Source organism: Sebastes umbrosus, chromosome 24 (genome assembly GCF_015220745.1).
Source record: "Sebastes umbrosus isolate fSebUmb1 chromosome 24, fSebUmb1.pri, whole genome shotgun sequence".
NCBI lineage: Eukaryota > Metazoa > Chordata > Actinopteri > Perciformes > Sebastidae > Sebastes > Sebastes umbrosus.
The window spans coordinates 5,796,969-5,820,974 of record NC_051292.1 but is presented as its reverse complement, the minus strand read 5'-3'; the positions used below and the strand labels follow the sequence as shown (position 1 = coordinate 5,820,974).

General features: G+C 41.0%; 1 long non-coding RNA gene across 1 annotated transcript in view; it reads left to right on the top strand.

The window, feature by feature from the left end:
- Positions 1-9,902: 9,902 nt before the first annotated feature.
- Positions 9,903-24,006, top strand: part of LOC119483348 — a 106,741-nt gene continuing 92,637 nt past the window's right edge. Inside the window, exon 1 of the long non-coding RNA XR_005205652.1 lies at positions 9,903-10,199. This is a non-coding gene — a long non-coding RNA (uncharacterized LOC119483348). The remainder of the gene's footprint in view (positions 10,200-24,006) is intronic.

Sequence of the window (24,006 nt, the reverse complement as noted above, 5' to 3'; positions counted from 1 at the left end):
ACAAACTCCCGACAAAAAACAAATTAAGGCTTCATGTTTACTATGATGGATTACCTAGCAGGAGCCGTGGCAGTTCTCAAGTCGTTTCAAGTGCAGAACTGAGTGGCAGCAAATAGCTTCTTGTGAAGGGATGAAAACAAGCCTCGGTATCTTGGAGGGGAGAAAAAAAAGAATCCTTTAAGCCTGCAATTTCAATGATTGATTTTTCTTTGTCTTAATTCTGTGCTATGTGCCGTAGAGAGGCAACGTCCCGCGGTCACACGGTAACGATTTTGGTTCAGAGGAACTGAAAAGAAGTTAAGAAAAATGAGGCCACGTGTATTGATCATTAATGCCTGATGAAGTCCTCGATGAGTCAACTAAAGTGAGAGCAGAGTCAACCAGGCGATTACCATTTATATTAAGACCTCGTTCAGGTGTTGGAGAACCACTTCGGAATAAAGTGGCACGCCGTCCAACGCCCCAACAGCCACAAGAGGGAGATTAGTTCTCCAGATTTATCTAAAAGGCTCGTGAAGAACCCAGCAAGGTTTCTTTGAGGACATAATTCCCTCCTTCACTTCCCTATCAGCTGACAGATGATCTGGCTCACACCTAAAGTGGTCTGAGTGACTCCTGGAGGGGCTTCTTGACTTGAACAAGATCTGCTGATATCGAGGCTCAACGTGGACCTGTTCTCTTCATCCCTCCAGTAGCTCAGGGGCGCGTATAAATATTCTCACTGACCACGCTTAACATGACTGTTTCGGGTCATAAAGTTCTCCTTTTGATGTTTATCTTTCTTTGTGTCATGTATTTAGCTATTTATAACTATGACATACAGCCATGGGCCATGGTTAGGGGAAAAAAAACAATATTATTTAAATAATAAAGTCAAAATTATAAGGAAAAAGTCTGATGATATATATCAGATATGAAGTCGTAATTTTACTTACACAAGTCACAATATTTAATATTTAGAGAGAAAAAATTTGCAATATTTCAAGAAAAAATATGTAACATTATAAAAATTATACAAGAATAAAGTCATACTATTTCAGGAATAAAGTCATGAATTTACTTAAAAAGTAATATTATTTAGAGAGAAAAGAAGTTTCAATATTTCAAGAAAATAATCGTAATATTTTGAGTAAAAAAGTCAGACAATTTCAGGAAAAAGTCATAATATTTAGAGACAAAAAAGTTGCAATATTTCAAGAAATAAACTGTTCATTTTTGTAGCTAAAAATGTCAGATAATTTCATGTATAAAGTCGTAATTTTACTTAAAAAGCCTTAATATTTAATATTTAGAGAGAAATAAATATGCAATATTTCAACAAAAATATGTAATATTTCAACAAAGAATTATGTAATATTTCAAGCAAAAATGTCAGGCAGTTTCAGCAATAAAGTCATAATTTTAGTTGAAAAGTCATAATATTAAGAGAGAAAATAAAATTGTAATATTTCGAGCAAAAAATCTGATAATTTCAGGAATAAAGTTGTAATTTTACTCAAAAAAGCTGTAATATTTAGAGAAAGAAAAACAACAGAATATTTAGAGATGAAAGTCTGATATTTTGATAATACAGTCGGACTATTACAAGAAAATCAGTAATGATACTACGACAATAAAGTCACAGTATTATGAGCCAAGGATTGCATCAAGGACCCTTTTCTCCCGCAAGCTTAAAGTCATATTACAGTCATGTAATATTATGACTTTCATCTTGAAATTTGTTTTGTTTCGGCCCGAATACTGTGTCGTACGACGGGGACATGACCATTTTAAGAACTTGTGAACTTGCTTTTATCAATGCTGCATTCATTGCAGTGAATTACGGCATCCTGTACTGGACACAAACGGTGAAATCCAACAGAATCCGCAGTGAAGCATAAAAACAAAGACTAGTTCCTAGAGCCTGAAGAGTCTGCAGCAGCTGAAGTAAACATTTAGCTGTAGGTATTGATCAGCCCTCACAGATAACCGTGTTCAGTGATTTTCCCATCAGCCATAATGGCTAGAGGCCACTTGGCAGCTGCCTTAACAGGTTCTGGTTCAGTGTTAAACACAGAAGAAAGGTGTGTTTATCAGGAAGATAGAATATGTACTGAATTAGATGATTACTTCTCATTTGCTACTTAAAAGTCTTTCTTTGTCACCAAACTGCAATAGGCCGCTGGGTAGTATATTCCGTGTCAAACCACAAACAGTATGATGGTTATTTGGTTTTATGAGGCGTAACAACTAGACTTAATAGTCCTTTTGATGCGTTCAAAAAAATATGTATCAAATGTACAGCTTTAGGACGTGTCTCCTCATAGCAGTGCAATAATTGTGACTTTGCCACGCACTGGCAGAGAAACCTCCACGCTAGCACACTGCGACGATGTGTCACTTCCCCCGACAGAGATTTTCAAACACGCTTATCATCAGCGGGAGAAATAAAGTGTGAATTGTGCGGACTACGAGGCCGCGGATCGTTAACATGTGATTCACACAGTCTGGTGTGCAGTGTATGAGAGTGATACACCCCTGAGGGGGGAAAGGGAAGGCATGTGGGCGATCAGGGCCGCCGCACAGAGTCAATGCGCCTTATGTTTAAGAAATAGCTTTTATTAGACCCACTGTTTAAATGCTGAAGCCATTCTGCAACAACATGCATGCGCTAATGGCATTCCTGGGATGTTGGGTAATTCATTTGTGTTCTGGGAACATAAACAAGAAATGGACAGGATTCTTAAAGCTGCAGTGGGGAGAAACGGAGCAAATATGATTTAAAAAAAGTTATTTTTATAAAACGAACACTATATCCTGACAGTAGTTTAGGTAAGAGACAGGTAATCTGAAAAAAAATCATGTTCCTCTGTGTCCTCCGGTGCTCCTAAAGGCAGCTGCAAGATTTCACAGACCGGAGGAAAACAACCAATCAGAACCGAGCTGTCAATCACTCGTAAACTCCGATCAAACGGTCAAACTAGGCAGCGCTGATCTACATCTTGTAGTGTACTGTTTAGCTGTAGAATGAGAAGGTTTGTGACCCAGCAGCCATGTTGAGATCTGCTGAGGAAATACCTAGCATCGCCCTTCAGCCGGAGTCTCAATTTACAGCGAAACAGTACACTACAAGATGCTTCTGAAAACATTTGAGGAGAGCAATAGGCATTACAGTAACAGAATATTGATTCATATTTGATCAGCGCTGCCTAGTTTGACCGTTTGATCGGAGTTTGCGAGTGATTGACAGCTTCATCCGTTGAATGAACAACCAATAGGAACGCTCTCTGAAATGACCTGTGATTGGCCAAAGTCTCCTGTCATGGGCTAGATTTTGTAAAGCCTGAAAACAGAGCCAAGACAAAGGGTATAGAAGCAAAGAGAGGAGAGACGAGACTGAAAACGCTTCTTATATTTATAATATTTTATCATTCAACACAGGCAATTTTAGTAGAATATGACAAGCGTAGCTTTGCTGCTGGGGGCTGATGTTGCAATGGAAAGAACAATTGACTTTCACTTCTTGACAATATACGTTCTTTGGCCATGATGAGGTGCAGAAGTCTAGTTTTCTCTCAGAACACTTGAGTTACAATATGCTGAAAGCTTATTAAGGAATTTTTGCCCAATGATGCCAAAAATACTCTGCATAAAGCCGCTTTATTCTTGAATATCCCACACAGATGATCAAAGCATTCGTTGGATGCCACGCAGTGGAAATACCAATCACACAGTGTGTTGATTGTTAGCTTACCGACTGATGTCTTCCATTACAGTGTTAACATTGCATCTCAAGTGTTTCATTTCCTCCATCAACTGCAGCAAACATCGACCATATGGAGGGGGGAAGAAAAAAAATGGTTCTTTTTAGCAAAACCCAAACACTGATGATGCAATGTAAACCGTCAAAATCCAACAGCTCCATTTGGGACCGGCCTCGCTCAATTTCTGAAAGTTTTTTAAAAAAGTATATTTTGTTTTTTTTATGGGACACTGGAGCTACCTTAGAGGTTCATTTCCTTTGCTTTCTTTTCCTTTTGAGTACATGCAAAGAGGGAGAAAAAGAGCCCCTCTGTCAGCGAGCTGCTTTCATCTAAATCAAAATTATCAGACTGAACTGCATTGAACTATCATCGGAGCCCAACCGCTAATGACTCAGGATCTCTGCCTTTGGAAAAGGAAGAGAAAAAAAACAGCGGTGGTGAAAGAACAGTCTAAAAAGAGCTCATTACTATACGGCAATCCTCTCTCCTTCTACTGTACGAGCTATCATTAAGCCTGCATTTTGGATATAATGACCTTGTGTTGTTACATGGCTGCCATGGGTCATATCAGTAATGGTCCTCAAGCCACTGTCTCTCACCATCGCCAAAAAGTTAAGGACACACACACACAAAGTCGGTGACAGTATCTCCCCGGCCATCCCCGAAGGACCCGAGAGGCTCAAGTCTCGACACCATGTCACACTCCTTGGTCTGAGTGGTCAGAATTGTGTGTGTGCGCGCCGGGTCGTCTCCTCGGACGTGTTCACACGGCGAGCCATATCGATGTGACACGGCGAAGTGCAGAGCTGATTGCGGGTGTATCGCTAACAGGATGTTTGACGGCGGCGAGCGTGCCATAAGGAAGGTCATTTGCATCAAAAGTTGATGTAAATTGGAGCCTTTTCAATTGGCTATTAGATAACTCGGTTACATCCCCGGATCTATTTCCCGCTCCACTGATCAAGAGCGAGGAGAAGGGGATGAAGAGGAGAGGAGCAAAGGAAGATGTAAACTGACGTCTTCACTTTGCACACATTCTCGTGCAGAAGTGATGTGACGACGGGTTAATTTCCCAACTTCATGAGTTAAAATTATCCAATGTTACAGCTGTGGAGCGTAAAATAGCAACCAACAGAAAAGAGGATTTCAGTAGCCCCTCTATTTCCTTTGATGTGGTCACTTGATCATGCAAGCGAGCAGCAACCGACTGTAATGTAAAAATACATTTCGGGTGACACATCCGTTTTGCCTTGCTTAATGTGCCTTAGATCAAAGAAAGTACATAATTTTGTTTTCCCACTCCCAACTTTAACCGCTCCCAGGTCCACTGTGTATAATCCATTTTAAGACTTATTCACAGTGTGTGTGTGTGTGTGTACCTTTCGGGCTGAGCAGCGGGGTTACGGAGGTGGGAGGGGAGCATTTGTCTTCCTCCACTGTTTCTTCCAGTTTAGTCACGACTTCCCGGGGAGGCCGACTAAAGCTCCTTGTCCTTTCTTATAACTCACACGGAGGAACAACAGGAGGAATAGATTAAATATTTCAGGACGGTGTCTCCAGTAGTAATCTTAGGTGGAGGTGTTGCGTTAGTGGTGTCGACGCACGCAGTTGGCAAAGTATCTGACAAGTTCCAGGAATCTGAATTATTAAAGCCGGACATGAAAGTAAATAGAAAGTGTTGTTCAGGAAATCGTTTTATTCCCTTTTGACTTCTGAGAGGAATGTTGGGCTGCGTCCAAAATCTGATTTTTAATTATTGCGATTCGATATTACAACTTATTGCTTGTTTAACACAAGACCATGGGAAAAAGTTGAATCACACACTTCTAGGGACTTTTACTTTGGAAAATATCTAAATTAATACATTAAAATGTTTGATTTTCAGCATGTGTGTGGTCAGAGATGTCCTGAAGTCAAATATATCAGTCAGTGTCAGGAATTATTTATTAAAGCTCCTTTTCCAGAAACCCCAAAATCAAAGAAAAAAGACATTTCTTCACAAATTCGTGGCATTTTCTTTTTAATATATATTAATATATATGTGTTTTTTATATACAGTTCCCTTTGTTAACACATTATTTTGAAAATCAATCACCTCCTGAGAGCCTCCTTACCGGTTGGAGACGTGTAACCATGGTAACCCGTGCCAACCTCATGACCAAAACGATTGTTTGTGTGAATCAAAGTCTGAATTAATCAAAAATATATATTACGCCTAGCAAAGTGAAATCTTATACTTACAGTTAAACTCAAGCGTTATTGACGTTACAGAGCTATCCGTCAACGTCTGCTATGAACGTTGTCGTCACTACCACATTGCACTCTGGGATATTTATACCGCCGTAGTGTCCAGAGTTGCATACTGTTATATTTCACCGGAAATAGTATGCAATTCACGTACAATTGATTTCTTACATACTAAATGATCTCACATAATGTTTTAGCGTACTAAATAGCATGTTAGTATCGGATTTCAGACACAACCTTGATGTCTAATCAGCAGGATAAGCATTTAAATCCATCCTTTGAATTCACGAGCAATGTCAATATTTCTCAATTTCAAACCAGCTCAAATATCACAACTGATTAAAAATGTTTCCCTCCTTGAATCGCCCTCGAGAACAAGATCCTGTGTGTTTTTTCCGTCCCTTACAATAAAACCGATATCATCTTAGCAGCTTAATATATGTATGCACAAAGATAAGACGGAAAGTAATTAATTTTTAAATCCTCTTCTGTGTGTTTGTGTGAAGTTCTTTTATACGACTTTCCAGGGCAGGCCATCACTTTCCTCAGGGACGAGCTGCCCCGCTGCACCAGCGTCACAGCAGCTCGTCCTGCAGGGGACCGTTGTTTTTCAGCATGTGTGCATGAATGCAAAAAGAAACACACAATTAAAAGCTTCATTATCATCACATCGCTTCATCTGTATGTTAAATATTTTACAAATCCGTCTTCTCCAAGAGACCTCTCTATTTCTAAAAGTTCGAGAAGTGTAATCTAAATATTCCGCGACGTGCATTTACAGAAAGAAAGATAAGTTTGGGAGTGCTGAAAGGACTTTGCAACACCGAGCAACTGAATCCTGGAAGTCTGGAAGTTGTCTCTGTGATGTCCATCCTTTCAAAGAGAGAAGGTTTTAAAATGTCACTCAACAGGGAAAAAAAAAATCCAGCAACAAAAGAAGAATGTGAGGAGAGTGACAGAGCTAAAAAAAAAAAATGTGGCCATCAAGTCAGAATTTGAACATTTTCTGAGAAGTTTCTGCAGGTAGAAAAGATGCACAGATAAAAGTCCCTTTCATATATATTCCATTCATCTTCCCTCGCATCTCTTCCTCGCATCCTAAGCAGGAGGAACTGAAGAAAAAGACAAAGTGAGGGGAATAAAATTGCCCTTGGTGTCCCCAGTAACCATAGCCTCCAAGATATTCTCATGCCAGCCCAGTATTTCTAGTGAGTCCTATATGTACGGAGACGGAGAGTAAGGACGCTATAGGTCAGGGGGTGAGCGTGTAGCGAGCTTTCGTGCTGGATTGCACAGACCTACAATTCACGTATATATCTTTGCATAACCTTAAAGCAAGACTGGAACTTTTGAAGGGTGAAATAATACTGAATTCCAAAGCAATAACATCCTTTCTCAGTTCAACACTGCTACAGTCTTACTTGGGCTATGGTCCAATAGTCTCTTTATGTCTCCGTGACAGCCGTGGCTTGAGGGTACGCACGGTCCAATTTTTTGAACGCGATAGCTCAGGAACGTCTGGAGGGAATTTCTTCAAATTTGGCACAAATGTCCACATGGATTCAAGGATGAATTGATGGGAATTTAGTGGTCAAAGGTCACTGTGACCTTATGTACGTCCCATTCTTGCGACAGCTCAGGAACGCCTTGAGTTAATTTCTTCAAATTTGGCACAAATGTCCATTTGGACTCAATTATAAACTGATCAGGTTTGGGTGGTCAAAGGTCAAGGTCACTGTGACCTCACAGTCACCCCATTCCTGTGACATCTCAGGAACGGCTTGAGTGACAATGACATTTTGGACAGACATGGATGTAAATTGCAACTTTACTGGTCGGCGGAGGAATACAGCCGTGTAGCGGTTATTCTAGTTTGCTTAGAAAGGTTTCTAACTGAGTGAAATGACACCATAAGTATCTAAGAAGCAGCCATGATAAGAGCTGGTTGAATTCTCTGAATGCTAGGGAAAGCTGCTTTAGTGTTTCTTTTCTTATCTCCTTTAGCATAGGGTACACTGGACCATCCTTTACCAAAGGAAAGGAGATAATGTCGTCCCACAATTACTCACGACATTGAACATTTAAAGCGACGCACCATCGGACGTCAATAAACCTCGCTGTTTAAGTGTACACTATGGATGAATTGGTCCTTCTTAGGAGGTGTGTGTCTATTTTGGAAAGGAATCCATGATTGAATTGTACAGCATCAAGTTTGTCGCTGTACTCATTTTCTATGTGTAAGTGCAGTCAGTCTTCTCTACTTGTGTTACTGTAACACTATATTTTGCATCTTGTCACTTGCAAAATATCAAATTGATGTTATTTTGACTGAGGTTGCAATTAAGATATGATCTGCGATATAGAGGGAATGATCATTTTAACATCATTATTCTCATTTTTGTTGAAAAACACATTGAAATGATAATGGTGTGATTTTTGTGGGGATCTGTACCAAACAAAGATCTTTTCTTAAGACTGTAGAATATGATGTGTAAGCCAGGGCATCTCTACAACACATCAATATTTAATTTAAAATGTAATTTAGACACACATTTCACTTTTAACAAATAGTGCGCCTCCTGCAATTTGAAAATTGTAGGAATCCATATTGCAATTTTGATACAATTTCTATTAAACTGTGCAGCCTTAGTGTCTATATTGGCTTTTATTCAACAAAAAGGACATGGTTTCGCTTCAACCAAGTGTTTTAGTTGGCTACTCTTACCCTTTACCTTAGTTTATATGCCATAAAAATGATCTTTTTCCATCCTTAACCATACCATAGCATTGGCATTTGACAACAGAAAACATTGCTGAATGTAATCCTTGGTTTTGTACAACTGGCGATAGTGTTTTGTGTCAGAATTGGTCAAGTTGGCTTTTATCAAACACAACATTTGAATGATATCCATCTTATGAGCCCATTTCTGTGCACCAGAAATGTTTCTATCCATAATAATGGTTCAGTTGTCACAAAAACATCCTTTTGCACAGAAAACCCAAGGACAGACATGCCATAGTAGTCTACCGGCCGCACTAAATCACAGCACACACTGGCCGCTTAGCAAAGAAAGAAAGCCAAGAAAGGGTTGGGATAACTCAATAACCTGTCCCTCTGGTACTTTTGCTTTCTGTCGGGCATATGGCACTGTTAAAGCAATCTGGTATTCCTGACTGCCTGGGAGGTTAACTTCATACCTAACTGCCTGACAGACCGCCCCTGTATTGCTTTACTTCCTGTCGAGCATCTGGTATTGTCTGGCAGCATACGCGGCTTCCTCGGAGCTTAACAGACTTTTTGTATGTTTAGCAGCCTGTATCTAGCATCGCTTCGCCTTTAAGGCAGCCCGCTAGGCCAATTCTACTTTTTTAGAAGTGTCCGCCAAAAATGCTTTGGCAGAATGTCGCAGTTACTGATAGCACAATTTCTAAGAGGAGATCTCTGCGTGCATCAAGTATTGAAGAAGAGCTATTTTCGGACCGTCGTGCAAAGAGAATGGTGTGAGTAACAGTTGTTGGTTTGGTTGGTTTATTTAAATATGGAGAGGTCATATGAAAGCAGATGGAGGCGGGTTGGATAATAGAATGCAAAAGAGCACCAAGCAGTCGCCTCCAACCTCCGTGATGGAAATGATGGAGAAAGCTCAGTGTGGCACGCTCTGTTAGAAATCACAGTGGTAATTACACTGCCCTTGATTACAACTTTAATTAGAATTAAAGGTAGCAGTCCAGCCAATTGTGCTCATTACTTATGATTGGATAATTGCAGAAGGAGTTGTGGCACGCAGGGCGAGCAGCTAGATTCTGCTGAATGTTCAAAGCAGATGAATGGCTTCCGTTGCAGCAGCGTTGCCACGATAACCAATGCATTTTACAAACATTTTGGATAGTTTCAAAAGGTGTTCTCTGCCAGTGGAGTTTCGACACTGCTTCCCAAAGGCGCATGCGGACTGGCAGACTTGAAAGAAGACGGATTGGAATAGAAAGAGCTGCAGTCTGACTCCTCGAGGTGGACCGCGAGGCATCAGTGGAAAACATTTTCAAGAGAGAGTCAGACGTGGCTTGGACCGAGTCCCAGCCCACCTGAGCTGGTAGACAAAAAGTGATGCCAGGGGGGGAGGAAAGAGTGGAACTTTTTCATTTACAGAGCTGACAAAGACGGACATCCCACCGATGCATCAGTAGCAAAAGTTGCACTTTAGCCGTCAGGTACAGTGGAATCACAGTTTGCTTTACGGTAACTTAATAAAGTCTGGATTAGTATCAAAGTTTAAAGGAAAACTTCCCGAATTAGAGGTCAATTCCATCAGAGGGGAAGTGATTTAAATGAACTCAGGTTACACGCTTTAAGCAACGCTTCCAATGGGATTATGTGGAGCTCTTCAGAAGGATTTGTTTGAGAGTGTGTGTCTGTGTGAAAGAATATCGAGCTCTCAGCGGCAGCCAGATGTCTGCAGAGCAATCCCTCTGCACAATTACCTCCGGACATCTGGGACCTATAAACACAGAGAGAGATCCAGCTCTGTGTCTTTTTCTTTGTCCCTTATTGTCTCTTCATCATTTTCCTCTCTCTAGAGTCTCTCTTGCTCTCTTTTGTTTTTCTCCCCCCCCCCGCATACATACATTAATTTCCTCCTGAACACATGCATTTCAGCGTCCCTGTTCTTCCCCCGCTGCATCTGCACATACATACATATAAAATCTCTATTTTTCTCTCCCAGCTGGTGTCCCACCCTGCTTTCTCTCCCGCTCCCTTGTCGTCGCCGTCTTCTTTCACTTGTCACTCCTTTTTGACTCGTGTCAAAACATCATCTCCTCCCTGGGCATGAACAACAGCAGGGCCTATTTGCTATTCAAATTGTTTTTTTTGTTTTTTTATACAATCGTCACCTGGTGTGTGCATGTGTGTGCGCGCGGCATAAATCATCATGCAAATGATTGTATACATGGTGTTTGGCGAGTTACTTTACTTAACCGTACTCACATTTCTTCTGTTACTCATATTTTTCTTCCAACAACTCCGTGGCAGCCACACCTACATGTCACTTCTTTTATATTTCACTTATGTAATAGAGCACAAGCCAGCCTATGTTTTGAGGGTATTTACTGACCGTCGACACACAGTGAAGCTGCAGACACCCTCCTGAGCTAGGAGACACAACATGTTGAGACAACTCTAAAGTCAAGCCCATTTTACTGAGGTCATGAGTCCGAATTCTCCGGTACGACTACATCCTCCCTGACATTTTTGACAAGCCACATCACACTCTGAAATGAAATGCCGCTTTAAAGCTTTCTTCACAATGTCTGTGTGAAATATAAATCTGGTGGAACAAGAAAATATTTTATTAATGCATTCATTTTATTTTTTGGGGTGCTTTAAAATAGTCAGATTGTAAAAAGTGGGCACAAATAGGTGCAGATTTGCCCACGAACATATGCACACACGTCGGAATAGCATTAATTTACCATTTCTATCTCCACTACTCATATCTAATTACTGAGATTACGGTATCTTAAAGTTTCACTTGCACCTATAATGAAAGTCCGGTTTACCAACCCAGTGTCCCGATGCCTCAAGTACCACGCGGCACCCTTTAGCGCATAAATGGGACGCACCGGGCTTTTCATTTACTCCATTGTAAATCCATCCGCATCATTATTAGATGATGTATTTTAAATAGCAAGAAAGACAGAGTTGGGTAGGCGGGAAGTGGAGGATGAATAGGTCAAACAACAGCGTTGTAGTTTGAACTGACCAAGCTGCAGTGTTTGACGGGTTGGGAGAGAAGAAGTTGTTGGGTTTACTCATCAGACTGTTTGAACTAACCTCTGACCGTGCAGATAGCCAATCATAGTGGCACCTAGGGTTGCCAGATTTTAAGGGTGGCCCTTGGATACCCCTGCTGCATGCAGCCTCACTCTTACAACTGGATGTATGTCCTTTTTGCCCATGTATATTTGGGTTATTTTGGACTAGATGTGTAATTCATTTGAATCAATATGCTATTATTTCCGACACCAGTACTTAGCAAAGTCCACTCCTTGTTAGGAAGACCTCTAACTAAACTGAGGTGACCTCATGTCCCCACCCTCGTCCTTACACAAATTCATCCATGTTTTGGTAAGACGGCAAACAAGCTGACCCCCCCCACTGTTGCCCTTTTGAGATTGAAGTATAATGGCCTTGTTGCAAAAGTGTTTATTTGACATAAGTGATCTTACTTCTTGGGGTTTTATTATTAGTGAATAGAACACATAATTGCCTTTTCAACTACTTTAAATATTTATTTGAGCAATAAAAAACAAGGGCAAAGGAACATTTTGTCCCGGATGGCAAATCATGCTGATTGTGTCCAAACAAAACACAAACTTAGCCTCAGGAAATGGGTTTACCTGAAAAGCCGGTTCAAAATGCTTATCATAATTGTGTTAGTGCGAGCAGTCATGCAACAAACAGTATAATAAGATGAAAACAAGTGTGTGCGTGATAGTGCAGAATCCAAATTGTGCTTTGTTTGTAAAGCCTGAAATGTAAGAGAGAGGCGAGCATGTCCTGTTTGTACCCCAGCTGAGGCAAGGATAAATAATTTCCCCGTAGCGGGAGGCTACAGCGTCTTGTGATGATTATTGGAGCCAGAGGAGTAAACGGGGCCCACGAAAGTTTACCATGGCCCAGATAGCTCAGGTAGGGCTGTCACGGCAATCTAAATAGGACCGGCGAGGAAAAAGTCTGTGTGAGGTAACTGTTTTTGTACAGAGGATAAACAGTGGTGCACAGGAGGCTGATTTAAGGGGAGAATGAAGGTGGGTGGCTGCATGTGGTTAGAACAACTATCTTTCCCTTCGGCAATGTAAGGAGGAAATATATTATTCTAGTTTCAGTGTGCTTATTATATTAAATGCAGAAGCTAATATTCCTATTTTAGCAGCCATATACTGTAAGTTAATGTCCAAGATGTTAATGTGTTTGCATTTTTTTCGACCGCCCGCCTTGGTGCACCTATGTTTGAAAGAAACGCAGCAAAAATGATCGATAAAACATGATATAGTGCCCTCTAGGGTGTCCTTCCAGTGGAGAAAACGTGATAAAGTGCCATTCCAGTGGAGAAAACATGATAAAGTTCCCTCTAGGGTGCTCTTCCAGTGGAGAAAACATGGTAAAGCGCCGACTAGGGTGTCCTTCCAGTGGAGAAAACATGATAAAGTGCCCTCTAGGGTGCCCTACCAGTGGAGAAAACATGATAAAGTGCCCTCTATGGTGGCCTTCCAGTGGAGAAAACATGATAAAGTGCCCTCAAGGGGTGCCTTTCTAGTGGAGAAAATAAGATAAAGAGCCCTCTAGGGCGTCCTACCAGTGGAGAAAACATGATTAAGTGCCCTCTAGGGTGTTCTTCCAGTGGAGAAAACATGATAAATTGCCCTCAAGGGTGCCTTTCTAGTAGAGAAAAGAAGATAAAGAGCCCTCTAGGGTGTCCTACCAGTGGAAAAAACAAGATGCAATTCACTAATGGGTGCCCTTAAACAGAGAAAACGTGATACAGTGCCCAACTGGTGCCCTTTTTTAATTTTTTTCACCCCTCAGACAGCCTGAGTCCGCCACTGCTTGAGGGTAATTTATGCTTATCCCTTAAATGCATGATTAACATAAGGTTTGCATTTCTTAGTTTACATGTAAAGAGATCACTCCACCCCTCGAACTTTCCCCCTTCCTATAGTCCTGCATTGCTGTGGTGAGAACACAGCTTTCCATATGTCTCTCCGTCCTCTCAGTGTTTATGTTTATAGCTCACTCTCCGTGTAATATATTGAGGTGTAAAGGGCATCCGAGGAACAGGAGATGACAAACAAAGTCATAACACGAGTGAGAGGAACGCGAAAGGTTCGGCGAGAGTCAATGACTCTCTTCATTTTTCAGTAAAACATAAAAGGCCACATTCTCTCCGACAGCGCGGGGCTGTTCCCCCCCCCTCAATATTATTGACCCAGCTGGTCCCCGGTGGCTTTCTGAATATGGGACGAGGCTTTTCATTTATTCTCGGACGCCGTCGAGAGTCCTTGAACTACTTGTCCCTGTCATCTGCAGTTTCAGGTGGGACTGTTGACCTTGTAAAACAAGTCGAGCGAGGCTCTCAGCACATGTAGATCTCCACTCTGGGCCCTCTTGTCACAAAGCATCTCGTAGAGACACTAATCCAGAATCACTGGCTGAGTTACACTAATAAACTTCAAATGATCCATATAACTGATAGGGAGTAAATTCAGCTTTTTACGTCTTCTGGCCACACAAAGTTTGCCAACGAGTCAAGTAACCTAATAATTCTTTTAAATTGTAATCCAATTGATTTGGCAATGATCGTGGTAACAACAAGTGTGGGTTATAAATACAGCAAACGGTCACTGAGCGGCTAGTATTGTTAGAGATGCAACAGAAGCTCAATTGTTATCTGTTTACAGTGCAGCCAGGCAAACTTTTAATAAAGAGGTCAATCTCTGTACACATCAGCACCGCACAGTAACCGTGGTGACAAATGCATTGTGTTTCCTGTGGATACAGCTCCTCTATGTGTAAAGCCAGTTCAGGCTGTTTTTATACATCGTTCATAGCTATACCAATGAAAAGTAATACCCTGTTATTCGTATATATCCGGTTCGTGTTGCTGGACATTCGTAGGAAAAAGCACAAAAAATGAGGAATAACTTCTCGTAAGATATAATACGAACCGTTGTATGAAGACATGTTGAACAATGAAGCTGTTTTCAGTGAGATAATCCAGCGTAGGCAACTTAAATCCAGAGCAGGAGTGGCGAACCTCGTCACCACTAATAAAAACTACTGTATAGAGTGATAGTTACTGAATATTAATACACGTAATGGCTATTGCAGTGTAAATGCCGACCATAAGTTGTGTCAAAATTGTGGTTAGATATGAAAATCTTAAGGAGTGCAACTTTAATAAAAAAGTGCTCTTTGACATTTCAGACTTAAAAGGCAACTTTACTTGACAGTTCATCTTTGAACAGATTGAATATTGCATAAGTGCTATAAATAATGACTATAGTGTAAAGCAGTGATGAATAACTCTGACACACAGTGTTTCTATAACAAATGAAACGTTTGGCACGACGCCCACAGCCACCACTCGTCTTATCAATATTTAAACAAGTGTTTCCTTCGCTGTATTCACACCCTTTGGAATTCCTCAAATACGGGTCGGTCACGTTGCAGCTTTAAACGGTTGATTATTGGCGAGCGGCCACGGTGATGAACTTCAGCTGTTGTGAAGCTTTTGACTTGAAAGCACGTATTTCGGGGGATGACCACAGGGACGCGGCCCCAGGTATCTCATTGCTGAAACAGGAGAGTGAAGCTGTCAAGGTGTGACATATGAGCTAATGACCTTTGGCCTTGGCAATGCATTAGAGTGGGGGTGCTGAAAGGTAAAGCGCCATTCAGACAGCTTTGAATTCAATAGACAGGAGTTGCTAAATGTGCCTCGTATATGCCAGGCTTGAAGAAACTCCACTGGATTCATATGGAGCTCCCATCTTGCCCAAATATTTGTATTTTCTAAGCATGTTTATAATGTGTGCTTCTTTTCTTCACATAATCCCGCAGGGCAGATTTGAGGCATTAAGAAGACAATTGTTTGTGAAACACTTTCACATAATCCTATGACCCACTTTTGGTCTTTGCGGGGGGGAAAAAAACTCATTGAATTCTTTTATATGGCTTTATCACAAGCCCCTCTCAAGAATAAATCTCCATCGTTTAATGTAAATTTAAAAAAAAATCTCAGCATAACGATGACTCGCCTGGGTGGGTGAGCAAAAGCACGAAGCAGACCTAACCCTGTTTATTTTAACAAATCTAAATGCAGGCGTTGTTTTGTTGCCGGGTATTTGTTTGCGGAGTTCATATCCAGGGCGTCTATATCCTTAATAAATAATAAAGTGATGATGCTGCAGGTATTGTGTAAGACTTTGGCATTGGGATTGGGTTACCACGAGGCGTTCCCGTGTGAACGGCGGCGTTAGTCAGGCGATGGAAACCTTTTTTGATGCGACAGTGATTGTGTTTAGACACAAAACATGGGTCCAGTTTCAAAATAATTCAAACATGCAATGCTTTGCTAAAAGATACATGAAGATGAGAAGCTTAAAGTGGCCTCCTCTGACTCATTTTTCACTGGGTTTAACTCGAGTGGTCCTCAGATGGAAAAAAATGTAGTTGTTTAGCTTGGCCCCAATGAGTTTATTTCCTCCTCAAGAGCAGACCGGCTGTGCTACTTAAACTATCTGCAAATAAAAGGCAGATATGTTGCAATTATCGGGAACAGCATAAAAAAAATAAGAGTAACAAAGTTATTTTAGCATCACAACCTCCGGGAAGGACGATAGAAAACAGGCAACTGGCAAACCACGAATATCTTGTTCATGTAAACCTCTTCCATTTGAAAGCCATTTGTTAGATTCAGGAAGGAAACGAAAGCAGTTTAGTTATCGGTCAGTGTGTTTATGTTTTGACGCACAAAAAAGCAGAGCAGAGCTGGTGAAGCACCTGTTCTCAGCTTGTTTTTGGCATTTTTAGGTTTAGATGCTAAAACTACTGAGCTTGGGAGACAGACATTTGAATGCTAATAGGTCATTGAACCCTACACTTTTCCATAAAAATAACCCATAATAGAATCAATAGTTTTGAGATGTTATCTACATCATTTTGCGCAGCATTTTACACAAGAATGATTGAAGTACCTCTGAGATCCATCAGCCATGTCAATACTACAGATGACGAAACTAAAACGAAACAAGAGGATGTTTTAAATGACACTCAATCAATATATACATTAACAGTTGTAAAATCATGAACAGTATCAATCAATAAATACGTTTCTTAAAGCTGTACCTATCATCAAATGAACTAGAATGTATCTCTCGAAAATATGCTTCTTGGCTACTAAGCTAAGTACAAAGAGCAACTCAACACTAGGGCTGTCAAAGTTTACGCCATAACAACAACACGATAACGCAAATTTGTTTCAACGCCACTAATTTCTTTAACGCATTAACGCAACTTGCGACTTTTAGGTTGTAGCGGGATCGGTTTTGTGAAGATACTGGCATCATATGAAACTAGAAAACCTAAGAAATCCATTGGTACCAATTGGTATCAATGTCTCATACTAGCTTGTCAGATTAAATGACGCTCCAATCTTACGCAAAATTTTGTCCATTTTCAAAGGGGTCCCTTGACCTCTGACCTCCAGATATGTGAATGAAAATGGTTTCTATGGGTACCAACGAGTCTCCTCTTTACAGACATGCCCACTTTATGATAATCACATTCAGTTTGGTCAGCACACTGACACACTGACAGCTGTTGTTGCCTGTTGGGCTGCAGTTTGCCATGTTTTGATTTGAGCATATTGTTTTATGCTAAATGCAGTACCTGTGAGGGTTTCTGGACGATATTTGTCATTGATTTGTGTTGTTAATTGATTTCCAATAATAAATATTTACATACATTTGCATAAAGCAGCATATTTGCCCACTACATGTTGATAAGAGTATTAAATACTTATACAATATAAGAAAACAAACAGACTGGCTGGGTCATTTTGGACCCTCCTTTACATCTTGAAGGGATGTTTTCCAGTCGGCTGTGCCTCACTCATTATCCCAAGAGGATATTTCAAAGTGTCGCACCAACTGTACGTGAACATAAAAATGGAATGAGAGTCAATATTTCTTCTGTTCTACTAGACCACAGCACCTGACTTTCATTTTCCCCAAAGCCAAGCACTACAACAGGTAAATGGACACCATGTGGCAGGTTGTAAAGCGCAACTTCCTGGCGATACCGCTGAACTCGTTTGATCTTAAACGGCTGCCATCGGGGACCATCCGTCATGTTCGAGGAGGAAAGTGAAAGCAGATAAGTCTCGTAAGGGTCTGACTGGAAACAGATCCGACCGGCCCCGTACGGGCTCGTAAAGAACACGGCCCCGCACTGTAAACACTTCCCATTTTTAGATCGCTTAAGAGGCGACACTAACCAGACGGTGGCCTCGGCGCCTACAGATCTGCGCTTATTAGAGCAGCCATCAAACAGAAGTGTGAATTTCACTCTTCTGTTTCACTCTAACTCTGTGACTTTTACACTCAAACAGAGAACACTCGTGTTGTGATATTTCACCACGGTGTCATCTCTGTGTAACACCTTCACCTGATAAGAATATATGAGGATGATCCCTTATGGGATTCCTCAAAGCACGTGCTGTAGTTCTGAAAATTTGCAAATGGCATGATGCTCCTAGTAAAAGACTTCTGTCCTGTAATTCTGAGGACATCCTCTCTACAAATTACCCACAATTCCACCGTGAAATCGGCGCAACAAAGCCCCAAACAACGGCTCTTGCAAAACTCTTGTTTCTGCAAAAAAAAAGCTCATTTCACACATGCTTTCATCTCCTCTCATTTCCATTACATTAGAAATGCCACGATCACATCTCCAGAATCCTTTTGATGACCGAATAAAGCTCCGTGACATCAGTAGCATTTTGGCGTCGCCAGATTTTGTGAAGCATCAACCCCGCCCTGGTTTGGTATTTCCTGTGAAGACTGTGCTCTCATTCATAACCCCATTACTTTGATAGCAGCCATCCTATGACCTCACTTGAGAGTTCCCCCCCCAAATCATTCCAGATCAAGGAATGTGATGTTTGATCCTCTGATAATAGTGCACAGCCCCCCAGAACCTCAGATCAGACCCAGACTTTGTATCCCGCTCGCTTCACTCCCCCCCCCTTTTTATTTTCCCGCTTGCCATCTTGAATAAAAAGCATTTTTTGAGAAAGTGCAAGTCAAAAGAGGGCGAGCACTTAGCGGAGTAATGATGCCATTTAGCATCGCCAGTCTCCCAGTTTGTGTGACCTACATAGGGGCTGACACGAGCAGACTGGTGGTGACTGGAATCGCTTCCATTTGCTGCAGCATTGCTGATACTTTTTTCTGCTGCGGGGAGATAGCATGACTCTGTCAAGCACAATATGCAAATTTCAGCATTTTTCACAAAAACGTATCTGACGTTTTTTTGCAAATTTAAGGATGTGGGGAAAGTTCGGGGAGGAAAAAAAAAAGAAGTTGTTGCTGCATATTTTCTCCCTCTTTTTTTTATTTGTTTGCCACACCTGGGCATCAGGTTTGTTTGTTTATTATTAGATGCTAAATGAGAAAACGCCGTGTGAACGCCGTGCAAAGATGTTCCGACAAGGACGAACCCCTCCTCGTCTTTCCATATTCATGAACTGATATTTTGGTCTTCATCAGCACGGAGACATATTGAGATGATGACAAATTGGCACAGATCCTCAAACACACACACACACTACTGTCACTATGCTGGAGTCCACTAAAGGGGACGATCCAAGGGCATCTTCTGGTCCCAGACGCTCCCTCGTCTGGCAATTCTGCATCACTCTGCACTTCCTGCATAATTCCCCCTACTCCGGGTCTAAATGACCTGCGTGATCACCATGAATATCAATGTCACGCGTGTCGGGCCGCGTCAATTTGGGCTCGGTTTGATGCATGTCGCCGGCTCGGCCGTTAGAACGCTCTGCCGGGCCGGAGGAGGAGGAGGAAGATGCATAAATCGGGTATTGCTGGCTAAGGCGTTTATGCCACCTTTCAAATCAATGTATACATCACTTTGAGGAATGTAATAGAAATCGGAGGCTTTTTTACGCTGAGCTCCTTCGCCATTTAAAGCGTCTTTGTCACTGTCACTTGCCGGGGGGGGCAAATAATGGTTATTTTAACATCCCATTCCAATCATAACAAGGGATTATGTTTTAGCTGTTACCTTTTGACTTTCACAAACAAACCAAAGTGAAAAACGATTTGACAGCCGAGTCGAATGCCATTTGCAGCTACAGCGAAGGTGTGTCTGTTAGTGAGAATATAAAAAACTAAATGGAAAGCAGCAGGTTTTTTTTTTTTATATAATATACACAGAATCCAAAAAGAAGTCAAGACAGCGAAAGGCCAAAGGAAAGAAATCAAATAAAAACTTCAACGATGAATCGCACAACACAAACTCAAAGCTACTGATTTTATTCTGGATTCACTTGATGTTTTTTTTTTTTTTTATGTGATATTTTGGAACAAATACTTCTTACTGGCAAACATGTTATGATTCAAGGTGAGAGCGAAAAGCTAAAATTCTTTAAGAGTAGAATGACTTCACTCTGTAGAAGTCATTTTGTTAAAGTCAAGCATGTTGTGAACGGGTCGGGTATCTATTGGAGCGTCCAAGGAACCTTTTCTATGCGTTTTACTGGTTTTTAAATTGGAGTCGACCCTACCTCTATTTCTCTGAAATAAATATATCAGCGGTCAATGAGGTCCAGTTTTTATGTGTATAAAGTTAAGGATGTTCTCTAAAGGAATTGGAGTCGGATTTTTCAAAGAGCCTTTTTCATTGAAGAAAAATGATCAGCAAAACATACTTATATATTTTATGTAAAAGTACTGGTTTATTATTACTGATGTATTAGCGTGTAAAGAGTAGGGCTGCAACTATCGATTTTTTTTCAATGTCGATATATCAGACTATTATTTTCTCGATTAATCAATTAGTTGTTTGGTTTATAAAATGTCAGAAAATGGTAAAAAATCTTTAAAAAAAATACTCAAAATGATTAATAGATATAGATAATATAATACAGAATTTTTACATTTAAAATAAAAAAAATAATCACAACAATAAATCGATTATCAAAATAGTTGGCAATTAATTTATTAGTTAAAAGAGTAATTGTTGCAGCTCCAGTAAACAGCACTTTCATAGTCAAGGTGGACCTAATTTCATTATTTGACATACTGTTGGTTAGTTTAATTTATAACAATGTAAAAAAAAAAATATTTTTTTTCAAGCTATTTTTTTTTTCGCGTAAAACAAATCTGACAGTTACTCCAGCTGACTAATACAGTAAATGTAGTAGGAAAATATTCTTAATATTTCTCTCTGAAATGTGGATGAGTAGAAGAACAATTCTACTTAATTAAAATACTTAAAATATGATTAAAATGTTGCATTCCACCACTGCTTGCCATGTAGTGGAAAGCCCCTGAAAGAGCACTTAATCATCGGACACCAATGGAAATCTTTTAGGGTTAGCTGCTCCTCGAGGCAAAACTACCCACTGAGAGTTGAGGGAAATAGCAATTCACTGCTGATTTAACACACTTAGAGTGTATCTGTATTTAATAAAATCCTCGCTCTCCAATCGCCACTGTCATCCCTGCTATCACGGTCGTTTATCCAACTAAATGTTCTTATATTCTAATGATTATGGCGGATTATGTCACAGCGGGGTCCTGCTGTCATCCCGTGTCAGATTCTCTAATATGACACAGACCACCACTGGTACTCAGCCAGGACAAGTGCCCTTCAAATGAAATATCCCTCTGCCAGATTTCGACATGCAGAGCCATCAGGCTCAGCTGCTGCAGCTTCTGACCTCTCTAACTGGCTGCTCTCCACCACACATTACATTTGTATAATAAGGACAGACCAAAAAAAAAAGAAACACTGACTCAAGTTATAAAGGTTAGATTGATCCGTTTTAGCATATTATTAGCTTCAGCTTTATCTACTGTTTTGTGTGTGACGTGTGCAGGAATTAATGGAACATCCCCCAAACTATCCCCATCTGACATTCGAGGCAGACAAAAGCAAACACGTAATTGTTTGACGCAAATAAGAAACAAAATAAAAGACAGAAATATCCTCGCCCAGAACATAAAAATAAAACCCTTTTTTTATAACTCTCTGGTGACTTCAATATCAGACTGAAATGATCCTTTCAGCTATTTTCAGTCTGCTCTTTCCAGTCTCTGAATATCAGCCCAGACTCTCACATGGCACACCAATAGTTGACTCTGCCAGGAGATAATGAGACCGGTCATGTGTGTGCATCTCTGTGTCTGTCCATGACTAATATCGCGTACTGCACCAAACTAATATTTTGGCTGCATGCTCAAGGACTTCTCGTGGGTTGCAGTGACTCACAGCTAAAAAACTAACAGCTAACAGAACTACACACACTGATGACTGCATTGCCGCTGCTCTCCTGCAGCCAGAGACAGTTATTTGGTGCCTTTTTTTTGGGCGTCAACCTCTCGTTTACACGGGTATTGTTGGAAAAAAGACTTGACGCTCAACTAAACGCTTCAAGTCATGATTTCGCCATTGAGCCGGTCCTGACATCTGCATAGATTACAATGAGAGCGTATCTGTTGTGTGAGACGTAGGAGTGAAAATCAGGTCTGATCCACTTTGCAGTCTGTATTCATTTAATCAAACATTACGGCAGTAGTCGTTGTAGACACACCTGGTGGATATCTGTAATCTGCTGACTGCACCTTTCTAGTTTCATTTACTCCACCTTTAAAGAATAGAAACGTCCTGATTACTATCTTTCAAGTGCTTGTTCAGTGTGACTACTAAGAGCCAAGCCAGGGCAGGCAGATGTGTGTGTGTGTGTGTGCAGTGCTGCTGTGCTATAAAAATAATCGCATGGACAATGTGCCTCGAGTAAATTTGGACCTGTGCCTTCTGATTTCTTTTTTTTTATATCCAAGCGCACCCTTATGTCACTTTTCAGGACATCACATTTGGTGAGGCAGCTTTATTTTAGTGATATTTGGTACAAATAGTCCCCTTTGTGCTAATAATGAAGCTGATGTTTCTTGATGCACAGCTCAGAGTGGGCACGTATATTTGAAGTAGGACAGAAATGCCGACTTTGAGATAAACTGCAACACTTTTTGAAGTCGGAAGCACAAAAAAAAAAAAATGCTGTGCACTAGTAGCTGTTCTGGGTCTTACTGTGAGTTCCTCAACTTAAGCTTTCCTGGCGCACCTTGATCACACATTTCTCTCCAGCACCAGTAAGATAGAGCTATCAATAATTGATTTCACCAGAACAAAATGTGTCTTCAAGGGGCGGCTGGTGTGTGCACTCTTTTTTTGTTTTATTAGGCGTCTGAAGACCAAAAACAGACAACAAACTCCAACAATCCTTGCCACTTTGTCTTCCTTTTGAAGAGAGATAATTTGACTGGAGGCCAAGCACAGCAGTTCTTTAAAAAGAAATGGCACAACGCTGCACATAATTCACAATATGACCTCAAATCCGTCCTCAGAAACTGCACTTCCAGTGTAGTAGATACGTCTTAAGTGCAGGTTGACCTAGCTAAATGGAAGGTCAAGGTTTATAGTTTTTAAACACTGGCATGGAGACTAATAGACGCCATAAAGGCATCCATTTGCAATAAACGTCCACGGGAGTCATGTATTCTATAAAATGCAAGCTAATCCGACTTCTCCTGAGGGGACCGCGCATGCATTTTACATGATTCATGTATGTATAAAGTGGGTACTAAGTCGAGGAACAACTGCACTCTTTAACAGGCATATGCTGTAGCTTATAGCCACTGTGCAGCGGATCATATATCAAGAAGCGAGGGACTACTGGGAAGATGCAAACACAGATTAGGACGGTGAAGGTGTACAAACGGGAGACAGAAAATAAGAGGAGCGGGGAGAAACCCATCTGGAATCTCCTCTATTATTAGATGTGATTTTGCCTCTAAGGGGATGAAGGAAGAACGTCCCCGCTCATTACTGTAAAAGCGGGGCAGCGGGGGGGGTGCGCGTGCAGTGACAGCACAATCGCTGTCACATACTTGATCCTGTTTTATTAACTTAGCGCGGCGAGACGCCGCCGCTCTCCGTGGACGGCGGACGACTTGTTGTGCTACGGATTAAATGAAACATACTTGAGAAGATCTGAGATCACTTCGTAGTGCCGGAAGCTGGTCCGGAGGGGTTCAGTGTGGAGAGGAAGACATTGCTGTGTGTTAAACATACTCATAGACTGTATTCAAAACCGACTACTACATACTACTGACGAACACAGTATACAGTACACACTGCATACTGCGTTCC